Raw genomic sequence first — 16,273 nt, forward strand, 5'->3', positions numbered from 1 at the left:
TAAACAAGTGTTGGGCATCCCATGGCGAGTTCACTGTTAGCACAAAGTGCATTATATGCAGTAAGCATTTTCCAAGCTCCACTGATGTACATGACATTGAGCTGTTAATTGACGAGAACCTATGAGCAGCACAGTTGAATAGGGAGGCCACGAACAACAGCGTGGAGACTGTGGGTCGGACTGCCGGGCTTTGATTCCTAGCTTTGCTGTTGCCTAGCAGCACGACCTGGGCGAGTCATTGAATTTCTCTAAGCCTTACCTTCAAAATGTGGTAAAAATATCTTTCAAGGTTGTGGAGAGAAAAAGATGAGGTTACATAGGCTTGGAATTTAGTGTGTTGTCTATTGTAAATGCTCGATGAACATGAATTGGGAGGGAGAGAGATTGATTGTATTGTGTGTGTGTGTGTTAGAGAGAGAGAGAGAGAGAGAGAGAGAGAGAGAGAGAGAGAGGGAGAGATTACATTGTACTTTCCAGCAAGGAGCTTACAATCTATTGGGTGATACAGGAAACACATACACTGGTAAAACTGTAAGTCATTATATAATAACTTATCTGAGACAGAGAGAGAGATACAATAACCTCAGCAGGGGTTTGGAGGAGGGAGGAGTTAGTGTGAGATGGACATGCTGATCATGGAAGGAACAGAGGCAGGTCTTAATGAGACCCTGAAGAAAATTTGGGGACAGACAGACGAGAGGAACAGGAAAAGGTGTGCTGAAATGGAACGATAGTAGATCCAAAAAGGGGGCTTGTGAGAAGTACTTTATTGTTCACTGAAGAAATAAAGCATGGCCTGGCCCAGTTCGTGTGTGGACGGAGTGGTGATGAGATGCATCAGTGGGCAGACTGAGGTTATGGAGGTCCCTGGGTGCCACCTTGGTAAACGACAAGGAACAACTCAGGATTTTTGAAGTTGGAAGTGAGTAGGGGTTGGGAAGATGAAGATGTGTAGCACAATGAAAACAGTGTAGGAAAAGGTGTGTTTTAAAAAAAGTGTGGAGAATAAGAGGTCAGTTAGGAGTACCTTTCTACGTTTGTAGTTTGGGCTACTCTAATTACCCTCCAAAATTGCAAAACTATGATAAGGATCAGGACTGAATAGATAAATGGTAAAGGAGAGAAAGTAAAAGAGCTCACAGTGATTCCAAAGCTTGGGAGAGGAAGAAGTGGTGGGAACAGTGAGGTTGGTGGGGGATGACAGTTGAGGAATGAGAGGTTTTCAGGTTAAAAAGAAAGCAATACCTTTTTTGTTGCCCTTGCTTTCGTGCTATACACGCTTCTAGTGAAGAAAACAATACCAGCAGCAACAACAAACCATGGAAGTATACACAGTAGAAAAATGAAATTTCCTTCTCTCGCCCTGGCCAGCTAGCTCAGTTGGCTGGGGCATCCACCCGACACACCAAGGCTGCGGGTTCGATCCCTGGCAAGGACACGTACAGGAAACAGCCAATGAAGGCATAGAGAAGTGGAGCAACAAAGCGATTTCTCTCTCTCTCCCCACCACCCATCCTCTCTGTCTAAAATAAACAAATAAAAATAAAAAAAAGAAAGAAAAAGAAAGTTCCCTTTTCTTGGAGTAACTACTGTGACAGTTTGCATAGCTTTTCCAGGCTGGTTTCTAAGTGCTTAACAACTTAACAGAAAAACAGTAGAACACTAGTGTGCATATTTCTCCTCAACTCAGTTTTTCCCTTATACAGCTATTTTTCCATTGTAAGGGAATACTATAATTGCATTTACACACGCACATACTGATAGACACAAACTATCCCAACTTTTGCTAGTACAAGCATCCTTAGTGAGCAGTCCTCTGTCTCTCTTTGGATGTTGTCTCACTGTTTATGCATGTGTGTGTGAGAGAGAGAGAAACTGCTGGGTCAAAGTGTATATACATTTCAGTTTTTCCTTGCTTCTGGCAAATTGCCCACCAAAGAGGTACAGTCATTCACGCTCCCACCATCAGTGTGTGACTCTGTTGCCCACATCATGGCTGACCCTGACTATTAGAAATCTTATTAATTGGACAATCCATTACACAAAAGATATTTTGTTTTAATTTGTCTTTCTTTGATGATCAGGAAGGAGACGGACATAATTTCATAGGGTTTGTTAGTCATTTTAACTTTTCCCCCTGAGGTTATTTCAGTTTTGAACTTTTAAAGGTTTGACAGGCGATGGAAGGTCCTCATGTAGATGTCATGGAGGCCATCAGACACGTGGTACGGAAGTCTCGGCGGGAGAATTACAGTGGGGCAGCGACAGTTGAAAAGAGAAGGCCGTGCGAGTTCCCCCTGTGATCACAAAAGGAAGAGGTTACGAGGCCCTCAGGAAACAGTTCGGAAGGAGGAAAAGGAGAGTGAGAGAAGCCAGCCGTTGTAGGGATGGAAGTAGAGTCAAGGTTGTGCTCCGTCGTGCTGACTGGTCACGGGGTTTCAGGTAAATCTGGAATCTCTGAGCCTTAGTTTCCTCCTTCGTAAAATGAAAGGTTGGAAAAGATGACTCTTAAATTATAAAACTCAATGTCTCTTTAATTTCAACCCAAGACATGAGACAATTCCATGGGAGTAGTCGGCAATTTTAGGAAGCACCTGGGATCTGGCCGTAGGGCGGCTCTTTAAAGTGATTATGGTGTTACAGGCTATGGATTACTTCTGCTGCGGCTGCGGCTGCGGCTGTTTTGAAATTCTAACATGTAAACGATGCTTCTATAATTTCAAATGTATAGAAAAGTTACCAAGTACCCTTTACCCAGAGTACCCTACTGTTAACATTTTACTTGTTTTATTAGTTTTTGTTTTCTCTTTTCTCTTTCCCCAACTCTATCTCTATGTAAGTACATACATTATTCTTTCTCAACCACATGTACACCCTAGTCCTTTACTCTGACTGCTGCAGTATTTAGGTGCATAACCACAGCACAGTTGCCAATTTCAGTAATTTTAACACTGAGACAATACTTTTTCCATCTGTTTTCCAACAACGTGCTTTATAGAATCCACCTCCCCACTGCCACCAACAAAGGACGCAGTTTAGTCTCTCATGTCACCTTTAGCCTTTCATTAAGTGTGGAAAGCAATGCCTGAAATTTTTATAAGTGGGATGCAAAGAGAATTCACTCACCTAGTAAACTCAATGATTCAAAATAAAGGAAAGTAGGCAAATGGCCCTTATACAAAGTAAATGCCACCCATCTCAGAGTTGTTTCAGCATTTCCTGAGGTTCTTTACTCTTATTTTATACATATGTAGATACATTTTAAAACATCGGCCACTTGGCTCCCCAGGCTGACGTGCTAAGACAATTCAAAGGGAGGTATGCGTGCACGCAGGCAGTGCTGTGACAGAGGCGCAGCGACTCGAAGAAGGGCTGGCAGGAAGGTCGATGACGGGGACCGTCCGCATCAGTTACAGCTCAGCGAATGTAGCGTGAAGGTACTAGGTACTTACCTGCAAGCTCCCGTGGACACCTTGATATCACAGCTTTTGTTTTGAAGACACTTCTGGGGTATTAGTGGATTTGGGGTATGCTACTTTGCCTACATTTTAAATTAGAACATAAAACTGAGAAATTGTTCTCAAAATGCCTTGCCAATATATGCGTATATATTTGAAAAAAGAAAGGTTAGAGAAATAATAGGGGTATACATTATTACTGAAATTTTGTCAGTTGTAATAGAATGAATTAGGTGTTACTGAATAATGCTCTTCCTTACCATGCCAGTTTGAGTTTGTTTTGACAGCTGTAAGGGGATGATGAGCTGTGCTTTGCAGTGGTGGTCTCTTGATTTCAAAACTGCTTGTTCCCTGTCAAAATTAGTTCCTTGGCTTACCCCTTGGAAATGATTTTGATGGATAGTAATAAAACTGCTACATAATGGTGATTCCTCAGAACTGACTTTTCAGCATATTGAATTCTCATTGATTCTATTTTATATAATGGCATTTCTATTTTATACATTAGTACTTTTTGTTTTACTCTAAGACTGCGTATTTTGTTTGTCTCTTGGCAAAAGCAAATGAAATACATAAAGCAACTCACAGAATTTACCTGTAATAAAAGATGCTAAGGAAAAAATGCTGCTGGTCCTCTTTAATTATAAAAAGCTATTATTTTATTTGTATATCAATGAATGGGAAGGAACATTGACTTTCTAAAGTAATTTCCAAACTATGCCAAAAAAGGACACCCAGAATGAGCTTTTTCCTGTATTTTTAACACAAAATTATTAATTTTACCACATTCATAAATTGGAACTTAACACAATGCTAAAGGTTAGTAGAAGTATTATTTTACAGGTTATCAACATGAGAAACAGACCTTGAGTAATTATTCCAAACTTAGAAATCCAGTATGTATAAGAATTCAGTGTATCCATGGCCTAGCTTCCTGAGTCACGTGGCTTTTTCTCTTCGGAGTCCAAATGAAACTTCACTGCCCTTACAGTAAACTGAAAATTATCGGCAGAGGGAGGAACATAAGCTCATTTGCTTTTAGGAAACCCCAATTCACGTGTAAAGTAACTGTAAGACATTTATACAAAATAGAATTCCCTTTTGTTCCTCAGTTTTCCTATTTTTTTAAGAGCAGCAATAATGAGGCATACTCAAGAAACAGCCCATTATAATTGTATATAAATATACGTATAATTATTATTGCTGGCACATAGCCAACCACCTTTTCCTTAACCTCTTACTAACACTTAGGGGAAAAAAAACCCTAATCATGTACCCAACTTGATAACCAGAAGAGTTTTTCCTCCAAGTGCTAATTCTTTTTGCCCATTGTTTCTTCAGGACTTGAAGCATTGACATTTATGGGAAAACGTCTGTATACATAATACATTCCTCCCCCCCCCCTTTTTTTTACCAACTGTCTCTTTTCCTTTTTTTGTTTTTTCAGACTATTCTCATTTGAAAGATGTTTGTTTTCTTTTCCTTCTTTTTGTTTCTCTACTTCTCCCAGTGATTTCATCCTGCTTCTTTTAAAGGCTTTCTTTAAAAATAAAATGCAATAAAAATGAAAAACTATGAACTTTGCCTTTCCATGTTTTTTCCTTTTCTTTTTTAACTTATCTTGGGTGGGTAGGTGGGGGGGCGGTTAAAGAAACAATCCTCTTTGAGAGAAGGGGGTTGACAGACATTCCAGCTGCCCCAAGGAAAGGGCTAGGACAGGAGGCAGTCAAAAGAGGACATAATAGCACTCTGCAATACACAAGTCCAATCAGTTCTGTTTAATGGTTACTAAAGAGAAGAAAGAAACCAAGTGGGAACAATTGTGGTCCTTTCATGTTTTATACCCAACGCTAGCACACGGTATTCCTTCCACATGCGACTGCACAGGTCATCAAATCATCACCCATGTACAAATGGTCTAATGACAGCCTATACAAAGGTGGCTCACCCATGCATTTATAGTCGCTCGGCATCAAACGGTGCTAATTTTAAGTAGGCCACCCCATGTAGTGCACCCTCCAAAACAACACCCTTCCACCATTTATACCAAATCTGTTCCTTTTTCATTCGCAGGAAATATTTAGTATTTCAGAATCTCATTCGTGCATTGAAGTGAAAATACTGTTCACCTGCAACTCAGCAGTCTGAGACCCAGGTGTTGCCAGATTTCTGTCATTTGTTCATTAAGCCCAGGGCTGTAGCTTGCACGACACTTACAAAGGCCTTCTTCTAACACTTTCCGCCGAATCTTGGTGTGTGAGAGTACTGATCACCATAATTTATGATCCTACGGCAGTGGGGTGGCTCTTCACTCTCGGAACCCCCTCACTGGGCCGCAGCGACTTCTAAAAACACCGCTTGCGCGGGCAGGACATGAGATGCGGGAGCGGAGGGTTTCCAGACTTTGTTCTCTGGCCTTGAAGGTGAGGTGCAGGAGCCGAAGCCGACAGGCGGCACAGTGGATTTCACTGCGGAGGGCCGGTGCGGGAGGGGGGCCCCACCTGCCTGCCTTCCGATCCCCTCCCCGCCTCCAAGTTTGGCTGGTAGCGGCCCCACCCACCAGTGGGCGCCGGCCGAGGGGCTGCGGCGCGCGCGGAGGCCGCGGGCGCCGAGCGGCCGTTGGGCTCCGCGGGCCGGTAGCGCGGCTGGCGGGGGCGCGCGCGGGGAAAGACCCCGCGGGCCGCGGCTCACGGGGCGGGCGCGAGCGTGCTCCGTTGGTGAGCGAGCGCGGCTGGGCCCCGCCCGCTCGGCGCGCGTCCCCGCAGGTCTGCTCTCCTCCCCCAGCCCGGGGCGGACGGGGTGGATCCAGCTCACTCCCCTCCCCCGAGTGCCGCGGCGGCGGCAGGCGCTAAATGAGAGACGCTGACTGCTCGGGTCGCCGGGCGCTAGCCTAGGCGGCGGTGGCGGCGGAGCGTGACGCCGGCGGGTCTTCCCATCCTCCGAGGCGACGGCCGCGGCTGCACAGGTCGGTGCTCTGGACGCGGGGCCGGTGCGGAGTCTCGGCGGGCGGTGCAGGGGAGGGAAAGTGGGTGCGCGGCGCCCCCACGGTGGAGTTGAGCCGTAGCGGCGGCGGCGCGGTGAATGGCGGCGGCTGCGCGGGTTGAACTCCCGGCTGCGGCCGCGGGCTGCTCGTCCTCGGCGCGGGGAGGGGGCGGCGGGGCTCCGGCTGAGGGAGGAAGGAGTCGGGGGCTCGGGGCCGCACCTCTCTCGGCGGCTCGCTCTCGGAGTCAGGAGGCGGCTGTGGGGTCCCCGCGCCGGTTCTCCGTCCCGGCGCCGGGGTCGCGGCGAGCCCCCGAGTCCGTCTCGCCCGGTTCTTGCTCCGGGGTGGCCGAAGCCCCCGGCGCCCGGCAGCGCCCCCGCCTCCCTCCAGGTGAGCCGGCGCGGGGATCGCGGAGCGGGCCACACCCCCTCCCCGGCTCCGGCCGCTGCGTCCCCAAAGCCCCGTCGCGGAGCCGGCTGCCTGCGAAGCGCGCAGTGGCCGTCAGGGTGACCTGTTGCGGAGCGGCCCGCAGCCTGAGTCGCCCTGCAGCCTCGGACCGGGAGAGGCGGGTGCCGCGCCGGCCTCCGGCCGGGCGCGCGGCGGAGTGTGGGGTGCGGGGCCGGGGCCGCTGCCGGAGGTCCGGGGACTGCACTACTCGGAGCCGGCGGATTGAAAGGAGGAGGTTCCGGACAGCTCAGATCAAACACTCGCAAAGCCAGGCTGTCTGTCTGCAAATATCCGGAATTCCATTGCAGTATCGGATTAGCTAGGCGCATAAACACCGTGCTCTAGAGGTGATTTGGGAGCAACTCGAGCCCCGAGTGAGGCGCTCCTATCTGCAAAAGAGCCGTAAACCTGTGCGGTGCTGAATTATCTCCCCAGCAGCCCCCCTCGACTCTTTTCCTGTAGCCGTGTGTTGTGTAGACGCAGGCCAGTTTCAGTGTACGTGGGCGTGTTTGGGAAGAAGCTGCGAGCTGATAGGAGGCACCTTGTACAAATGTTAATTTGTTTGAACTGGGAGGGGTGAGGGAGGAGGAAGAGAGGGCACTGATGTTAGCTGTGGAGGAGGGGCGATGGCTACGCGAAATTTCTGTTCGAGAAAGCGCCAAAAAGAAGTGTCTAATACCCAGTGTTTCAGACCATAAAGTAGGAAACCCAGGCAGCAGTTAATTGAGCTTTATCTTTCATGTGCCCAGGGTTTTTAAAGTGCGACGCTGTAATTGCTGTAGAGAGCCCTTGTTTTCGAACCGGTGTTTTTATGAGTTCACTGGGGTGTTTTTCGGCGTTCACCCTCAGATCCACTCTTGTTCAAGTGAGTCTCTTTGGAGATGACCATCAGAGTTTGGGAAACTTTTTGACCCTTGCAAACATAGTATTGCAGTCACAGGTCGTCGTACCTTGCCGTTCACAAAAGCCTGTTTCACCCCGATCACTGTGCGTCTACAGGTGCTGTAGAATCATACATACAGTGTTGATTACTGGTCCTGCTGAATGTCTTACTGTAGACTTTTAAGATTACAAACCTATCCAAACAGTATTATTTTAATAAAAATAACCTTTAACTCAAGTTTTGTAGGCATGAAGTTTATCACCAAGCTTCCAAGATTTGGAAAATAACTTGTCTCTTTAGCTTAAAGATCAAATATAAGGACATTAAGTGGTTTTTTTGAATAATTTCAATGTAATTATTTTAAGCAGTTTATTTTCTTTTTTTAATAAGTATATTTTTGAAGTAGTAAGATCTACCTTATTTTTCCATTTTATTCCACCTTTCTTTGAATTAAGGAGTTTGGCTTTCAAAATACTCTTGGTGGACTCTGGAAATATTGTTGACTCTGCCTAAATTATTCAGGATTGCAATAGAACTTTAAAGATGTGCTTGCATTATCAAAATTGCAACATGCTTTATTATCAGAAAGAACACACCAAAATTTCCTGAGCAAAAATACAACTGAAGAACTGGCTTTGCGAATCTTCTGTGTGCTTCTGTTATACATGTGAGTGGTTGAGTGATGTGTTTGTGTGTTTTACTATCCAGCACAGCACTTCTTCAGCTTCTTACGTCATCACAGCTGAGAGAGTAGCTGTTTGTAGTGAATGATGGAGATGTAGGTGAAATTGTTCTGTTGCAACTTCAAACATTTAAGCTTTTGTCCAGAGGCCCAGTCCTTTCTTTGGTTCGTTGGTTCATTCATTCATTGGCTCGTTCATTGGTTGATTCACTCATTGGACCATTGGACGCATGTTTATTGAGTACCTACTTGGTCCTAGATGTTGGGGATATAAAGAAAAAGGTCTGTGTCCTGCCTGGTGGAGCTTAAAGGGCAAATGGGCAAATAGTCGACTACTTCATTGTCAGATAACACTGTTGAATGTTAGTTTAAGAAGTAAAGTCTCCTCTGATGAGTTTTTATTTTTTAATTTTTTTTATCCTCACCCAATGACATTTTTTCCCCCATTGCTTTTAGAGAGAGAGAGAAAGGGATAGGTAAAATCATCGGTGCAAGAGAGAAGCATCGATGGATTGCCTACCATAGGCTCATACAGGGAATCGGTGCCCCCAAGTTGAGTAGGTGCCCTGACTGGGAATCGAACGTACAACCTTTTGGTTACAGGATGATGCTCCCACCAACTGAGAGCCACACTGGCCAGGACACTGATGAGTTTGTTTGCTTAAGGGTAGTATTTGTGTTTTTTCGTTCTAAGAATAGTAGAAATTATTACTGAGTGAACAAAAGCAGTGAGACAGTTTTTAAAATATGCTGATGTTTATGTACATTGGGTGTCTGGTTCCCAACTAAATCAAAATAAACATTCGGCCTGAAGTCAGGTGACACAGAGTTTACATGTGGTTCAACAGCTTTATTCTTTTGGTTTATTTAAGTGAAATGTCTGCTAAAAATGTTTTCTCTTGGTGCGTGTTTATAAGGGAGTTTAATTTTTTTTATGTATATTTTTTAAGAATCTTTTTTTGGCTGTGTGTGTGAGTGGACCAATGTCCTACTGTTCCTCCTTACAGTCTGATAACCATAATTAATAGCAAAAATCAAAAAGTTGGACTGCAAGTGATCAGATTCCTTTTTGATTAAAATGTGACAAATAGTGGTACTGGTTTTTTGTTTTGTTTTGTTTTACACAGATTACATAATTTTCCCATATAGTATTGGCACTGAAGTATTTTGGTATTTTCGCTGACAGGGCCCTAGATAGGCGTTATCATTTCCATTCCAGACGAGGAAGCGTACTTGGAGATGGGAGCGCACTGGTGGCTGATGAGCAGCAGAGAGCCCAGACTTGAGTTTTAGTTTAGCCCCTGCTGTGTGAGCGCAGTGGGTCCAAGAGTGGAATGGCACATGGCACAGCTGCTGGGCTGCGCTTCCAGAAACCTCTAAATAACGTTTGGACTTGAAACTCAATTATTAATTGAAATGTAGTTCACTGAATTTTTCTTTGTGTGAGTCAGACTTTCAGACCTATTTAAATCTAAAAGTGCTGTCTTTTTCCTGCATAAAAAGGAGAGTTTGAATTTACTTTGAATGGTATAAGTGTTTTGAAAATAAGTGTTAGAATCAACTCTGCTTTTTGAGTGATGGTTTTCTTGTGCAGTGGCTGTCTTGGCATAAATTTGTTGCTTCAACCTGAATACATTTCATAAGTCACTTAATTTTCAGTGAAAAGATAATTCACATAGCTTGAAACTCTACCCCCTCCTGAGTGTGAGGGTCCTTAGGGAGTAAAGTGGATGTATTGCATTACCCTATAAATTGTTTCTTTAAGTGTGTGTTATTCCCATTGGTTTACGGTCCCTCTTCAGTGAGCAATTGAGGGTTGGATATGATATATTTTGGTAAGTTTGGAATTAATCTGGAATCTTTGTTGATCAATGTCTTGAGCCTTTGATTGAGGAAAACTTAGGAATAAAACACCAGAATTTGACATCTACCTATTCTATGGAAAGAAGACAGTTTGAGTGTAAATTCACTCAGTCACATTCATAAGTAATGGCTAGTTAAGGACATAGGAAGAGTATAAATCAGTGTTCATTTAACTTAGGTCGCAGGCGCCCGGCAATTTATGTCTGCCACCACGGAGCACCTTTGGTACCGCCTCTTGAATGATACATTGCTTTGGAGTGTGAGAGGCTTAAAAAGAAGCTCTCACCTTGAACTTAATAGATACCCTTCTGTAATTTTACTTACTTAACCTTTTCTCAAAACAGATTTCCTTTTTAGGTTGATTTTTCCTTTTCGCTGATTCTTGGGAGAGCCCTTTTCTGAGAACTGTACCTGAATAGCATCCCAGTCACACTTGACCCTTATCTGTATTTTTTTTTTCACATCAATTCATCTGACAACATGGCATACGATAATTTGTTTATTATCTGCTTCCCCCTGGGTGTAAGCTTCATGAAGGCAAGGGCTGAATTTTATTCACTGTCGCGTTCCTAGCACATAGAAAAGCACCTGGCACCATAGTCAATAATATTCGTGGGGTGAGGGAGATCATTTGTATTAAAGGATCCGAAAACCACTAGTTTTGTTTTAATAACACTTTTGGTTTTGACTTTAAATAGTACACCTGTGCAGGTAAAAGGACCATTATGTGGCAGGATGTAGGGTGAAAAACGCCAGCCCCTCACCTCATTGTCGTGTCACTTCCCCTGCCGGGGCCTGCTCTCAGAGCACCCGTCCTCGTGGTTCTCGCTGTTTTCTCCTGGTACTGACTTGCATATTTTAAAACATTTATTTGTCAATCTTCAATAGTATTGGTTGGCCTCCTGCTGTGGGAGATGAGTCTGTGCTGTGAGTCTATGCTACCTTGGACTTCCCCTCCCCTTGTCTCCCAGTATGGTTCAAGCATGCTTTTGGTTAAATCTTTGTTAAGTCACTAATGTGGCTTCGTACATGTGTTCAGCATTGAACCTTTCAATGTACTATAATTAAATCTCCCGGAGTTAAATTTTTTTCTTCATTTTTGTTTTTTGTTTGGTCTCCTATTTGTCTCTTTTCTTTTTCCCCCTCGAAACCATCCCCATATGTTCAAACACATCAAGTAATTGATCGTTCAGTTTTGCTTTTTAATTGGAAAAGTCTGAGGGCTCTTCATCCTTTTGCTCAGATTTGCACCGCGGCCCCCTCTTGCACACAGCGGTGGCACGGTGGCCCTTCCCCGAGACCGAGAGCTCTCCCTGCCTCGCCCCTGGCTGAGCCTGTGGGCCCTGCATCTGGGCCTTCTGCTTTCTCGTTCCCACCTTTGTTTTGTCGGAACACACGCCTCGGTAACTTGCAAGAAAGATTGTATGAGAAGGTAAACACTATGACAGAATTGTTTGTCTCTAATGCATTTGTGTTTTAACTAGCATACAAGTAATTGCACACACACATAACACATCCACAATAAGAAGGAACCTTGTACAGAAATGAGAGAACATAACAGATGCTGTTCAGTGTTTTCCGCCTGATTGAGGTACATACACTTGACAGAACGGTAAGAGGACATGTGCAGAGTGAGTATTGGGGGGGGTGTCCATTGTGACAGGTGCCCCCCAGCAGCTCAGCACACCGTCACCACACGGGCTTACCCTTTTTGTGGTGAAAACACTTCGGTTCTACTTTCTTACCAAATTTCAGCTGTGTGAAACCGCGTCTCCAACTTAGTTACGCCATTATACACTAGATCCTTGGGCTTTTTCATCGTACAGCTGAGCGTGTGTACCTTTTTACCAGCCTCTCCCTACGTACATTTTGACAGATAACTGTAAAAGATTAAGAAGTACTTTCTAGCCTTAGTTTTGTAAGGTTTTTAAAATATCGTAAGTATTGAATTTTATCAAGTGCTTTTTCTGTACTGGCGGAGATGATCATATGCATTTCCTCCATTAACCTGCTGATAGATGTATCCCATGCATAGATTATCTCCTGTTTGTGTTTGTATTATCGGGCCCAACCCCACTTAGCTGTGTTGCGTGTGCTTTTTCCTTCCTCCTGTACTGCTGAACCTGGTTTGCCTCTGTTTACAGTTTTTAAGAAACCTACATTGATCAGTAGATACATTCATCAGACGTTTATGTGTATGTATTGTAGCCTCAGAGTTATGCTGGCTATGTAAAATGAGTTATGAAACTTTCTCTTTTTTTGCTGTTTTCTGGAATAGTTTGGTAACCTGGGGACTATGTGCTCCTTCAGGGAGCTGTAGATGTAATGAGGACGGGAGAATTACAGTTTCTGGGAGAAAACAGAAGAGTAGCTACATGACCCTGTGGTGGGCAAAGATTTTTCTTTTCAACCCCACAGAAAAAGTACTAAGCAGGGAAGAGGAGACCGATACATTGTTCTTCATTAAAGAAGGACTTCTGTTCATTAAAGAAGTACTTTCACCATTAACAGAGTGAAAAGGCAAGCGACACACCAAAAAAATTGCCAGCACCAGTTAAATCGGATAGGACACTTGCAACCTTAGTGTTTAGAAAATGTATGTCAAAAAAGTACAGGTGGCCCAGTTTTTTTTATTACTGTTATTTTAGTCATTGTTCCAGTACAGTTTTCTGCCTTTTGGTCCCACCCGCCCATCCCTCCCCACCTGCCTCCCACTTCCACCCCCCCCCCTTTTTTTTGTCCATGTGTCCTTCATACTTGTTCCTGTAAACCCTTCCCATTCTCCCCTAAAATTCCCTCTTCTCTCCCCTCTGGTCACTGTCAGCCTGTCCTCTATTTCAGTGACTTTGACTATATTTTGCTTGTTTGTTTTGTTGATTAGGTTCCTGTTAAACGTGAGATCATATGGCATTTGTCTTTCACTGCCTGGCTTATTTCGCTTAGCATAATGCTTTCCAGCTCCATCCATGCTGTTGCAAAGGGTAGGAGCTCCTTTCTTTCTGCTGCGTAGAATTCCATTGTGTAAATGTACCATAGTTTTTTGATCCATTCATTTACTGATGGGCACCTAGGTTGCTTCCAGCACTTGGCTACTGTAAATTGTGCTGCTATGAACATCGGGGGTGCAAAGGTTCTTTTGGATTGGTGTTTCAAGGTACAGGCAGCCCAATTTTAAAACAATTGGGCAAAAGACAGGAACATTTACCTATGTTTATTTCTAGTATTTTTATGGCTTAAAAGTTTTTCATCATAATTCACCCTAGTTTAGTAAGATCTAATACTTGTCTTTTTACATGATTAGCTGTCATAAAGTTAATGGTGTTTTGAACAAGGAGTGACGTACACAAACGTGCTTGCTCAAGAAACATTACTTTTAGTTGGGTCTAGTCCAAAAATTACCAGTTGGCATTTTCTATTAAGTGTATAAACCTGTAGTTGAATTTACATCGAAAGGAGTGCAAATGGCAAAACTGCAATTTCATGTTGCCTTGAATTTCTAATAATGCACCTGAGTGTCCTTGAACTCCGTCAAATAATTTAAAATTTAAGTAAGTTTTTTTCGTGTGACACGGATAGTGGTTTTAAGCCTGTGCTGAAAGTTTGTATGCATCTGGGCAAGTTACCCAATTTCTTTATTATCCAGCCTCCCTTATGTGTAAAGTCCGCATAAGAGTATCTTCTCCTAACGTCCTTGTAGAGATTAAATGAGAAGTGTGGTAAGCAAAGTGCTTAGCTGAATTAGCTCTTCACTCTTCCTCGCTGAGGACCGCAGAGAGCAGGCGGAATCGCAGCCTGGCTTCTCCTGTGTCTGGGCTTGCTCTGGGTCTCTCGGGTTACTGGAGGAAATTCTCTAGACCACTTCCAATCCTGACGTAGACTCCCCCGATCTGCCCAGATTGTCTCCGGCTTTCTGGCCTTAGCTCACACAACAAATCTGTATGTTTGCCGTTGCTGTTCTTAAGCTGCTCTTCTGAACGTGCTGAAATCTTTATAGATTTTCGGGTTTTGTAAGTGGTAGATGAATATGGATTTTAGGTTTGATCAATATGGCTTTCATCTGTAAGTTGCTAGGATAACCTCCTGTGCTTTTAGTTTTGATTTGAGGATATGCTTTTTAATAGGCCTGTGTGGTTGAGATCCTGTCCCTCAAAGCTGGAGGGACCAGGGGTAAGTCCACTAAAAGAGAAGTGTTTGGGGAGTACCTAATGGATAAGAAACTCCGGTTTTGACTTGCTTCTTTTTGTCGGCAGTGTTTTTGAACGGTTTCGCTGAGCACGGTACTTGTAAAAGTTATCACAGAAGTCTCGTGTAAGTCTTAGTCTTTAAACACGTTTTCTTCGTCTTGGTGAGAAACAAAATCTTACCCGTGAAACCACACTAAATAACATGCAGTTGCACAGCACACTGAAGTGCGGCTCCCGGGAGAGGAGGCGCAGCGAGGGCGGGGGTGGTCCTCGGGGGACTGCGTTCCCCGCGGGTAGAAGGTAAGCGCAGGCATTGGGGGAGCCCGCCCGGAAATGCCGCCGCGCTGCAGGCGTTAGTCTCTCTCTGGCGCGCTCTGGATCCACGGGTTCTTTGGGGGCGGGATGCGAGGTGCGGTTACGTTTGACAAGGTGGGACCAGATTATTCAGCCCTTAGACATAAAGCAGATTGCAGTTCAGATGAGAGTGCATACTGTTACTTTTAGCTTCTCCCTGTTTCCTTTCTTCTTGAGGCTGTAGGTTTCAAATTGGTAAATGAAGATTGGAGGAAAACTGCAAACAGTTTACAGCCTGTCGTCTCTTTTCCCCCTTCCCCCTTCTTATTCCTTCAGAAAAGCCTTCTAGTTTTTAATGTATTCGGTAACTAACCTCCCCAAAGTAAAGGCTTAAAACAACATTGATAGGGAAGTGATAGTAGTAAGTAATAGTAATAAGTAACTTTTTCCTTTCTGCCCCTGTTACTTGGTCTTAGCTAATCATGTAGCAGCAGGAAGCTTTAAATTCAAAGCCCTCCTCTGCTGTTCAGAAAGCCAGAAGTGTTGGATGGAACCCGTCTGCGAGGTTTTTCGGGGTCTCACCTGGAGCTCTGAACGAGGGAACTAGAGCTACTGGCGAAGCCTCTGTCTGCCCTTGTCTGTCTGTCTGTCTGTCTGTCTGTCTGAACAGTGTGGGCAGCAGTGAACGGGCTGTAGAGACAATGCAACGCGTCTCCTTCCTGCCTCCGTCCATTGTTGTGACCCCGCAGGTGAAGCCGTAGGAGTGGACGGGTCATCGATGATTAGTCCTTCTGCCTCTGAGCAGAACTGACAGTGACGGGTGACGGTGGGTTTTCCTTCTCTCGGCGACAGCGCTGGTGGCATAGTAGGGCAGCCTTTCGTTTACCCGTGGCCAGGCCTGTGGCTCCCGCTGTGCGTCTGCGACCCTGCACGTGATGTGCTCTCCCTAATCACAACCAGAGTGTGTATTTATAACTGCTGTCTCACTGTCATCGCCAAGTAGCTTAGTAATACTGACACGGCTTCTGAGCCTCAGACGAGTGGTGACTGGGCTGACTCGGTGCCCTGGACATGCTGTTGTTCCAGCCCGCCCACAGTTCCTTTGGAGGAAACCGGCTCTCCCTACAGTCCTTGCACAGGAGCTCTCAGTGGCTGTGGTTTTTTATTTTCTTTCTTACCATGTAGAAGTGTATTGCAACTGACTGGTCCAGGAATGGGCATTTCATGTAACGGCCACTAATTTGTAAGCCCCCGCTAAACATCCAGGATTGCCCTAGTTGGGGGAAATTACAGCCATTTTTATAGGAAGCACGGAATTAATTTGCCGTTGAGCCATGGGAGCCGAAGCTGTAAGGATGCATTAGCGTACAGGCCTGTAGAACTGAAGTTTAAGAGACGGAAAGTAAGTACAGTAGAAGCAGAAGCTGTGAGTCACGGAAGTGATACAGGAGATGAGGAAGCCCGTTGGTAACCAGGAAAGAA

At 44.8% G+C, this 16,273-nt stretch overlaps 1 protein-coding gene across 2 annotated transcripts in view; it reads left to right on the plus strand.

The window, feature by feature from the left end:
- The first annotated feature begins 4,138 nt into the window (after positions 1-4,138).
- RALGPS2 (Ral GEF with PH domain and SH3 binding motif 2) overlaps positions 4,139-16,273 on the plus strand; it is a 123,831-nt gene continuing 111,696 nt past the window's right edge. For both annotated transcript variants that reach the window (XM_045838368.1, XM_045838372.1), the window contains exon 1: positions 4,139-6,423. The gene's annotated coding sequence lies outside the window, so the exon portion shown is untranslated. The remainder of the gene's footprint in view (positions 6,424-16,273) is intronic.

The sequence above is a fragment of the Phyllostomus hastatus genome, unplaced genomic scaffold (genome assembly GCF_019186645.2).
Source record: "Phyllostomus hastatus isolate PE091 unplaced genomic scaffold, TTU_PhHast_1.1 phas_contig_283, whole genome shotgun sequence".
In the NCBI taxonomy this organism is placed as follows: Eukaryota; Metazoa; Chordata; class Mammalia; order Chiroptera; family Phyllostomidae; genus Phyllostomus; species Phyllostomus hastatus.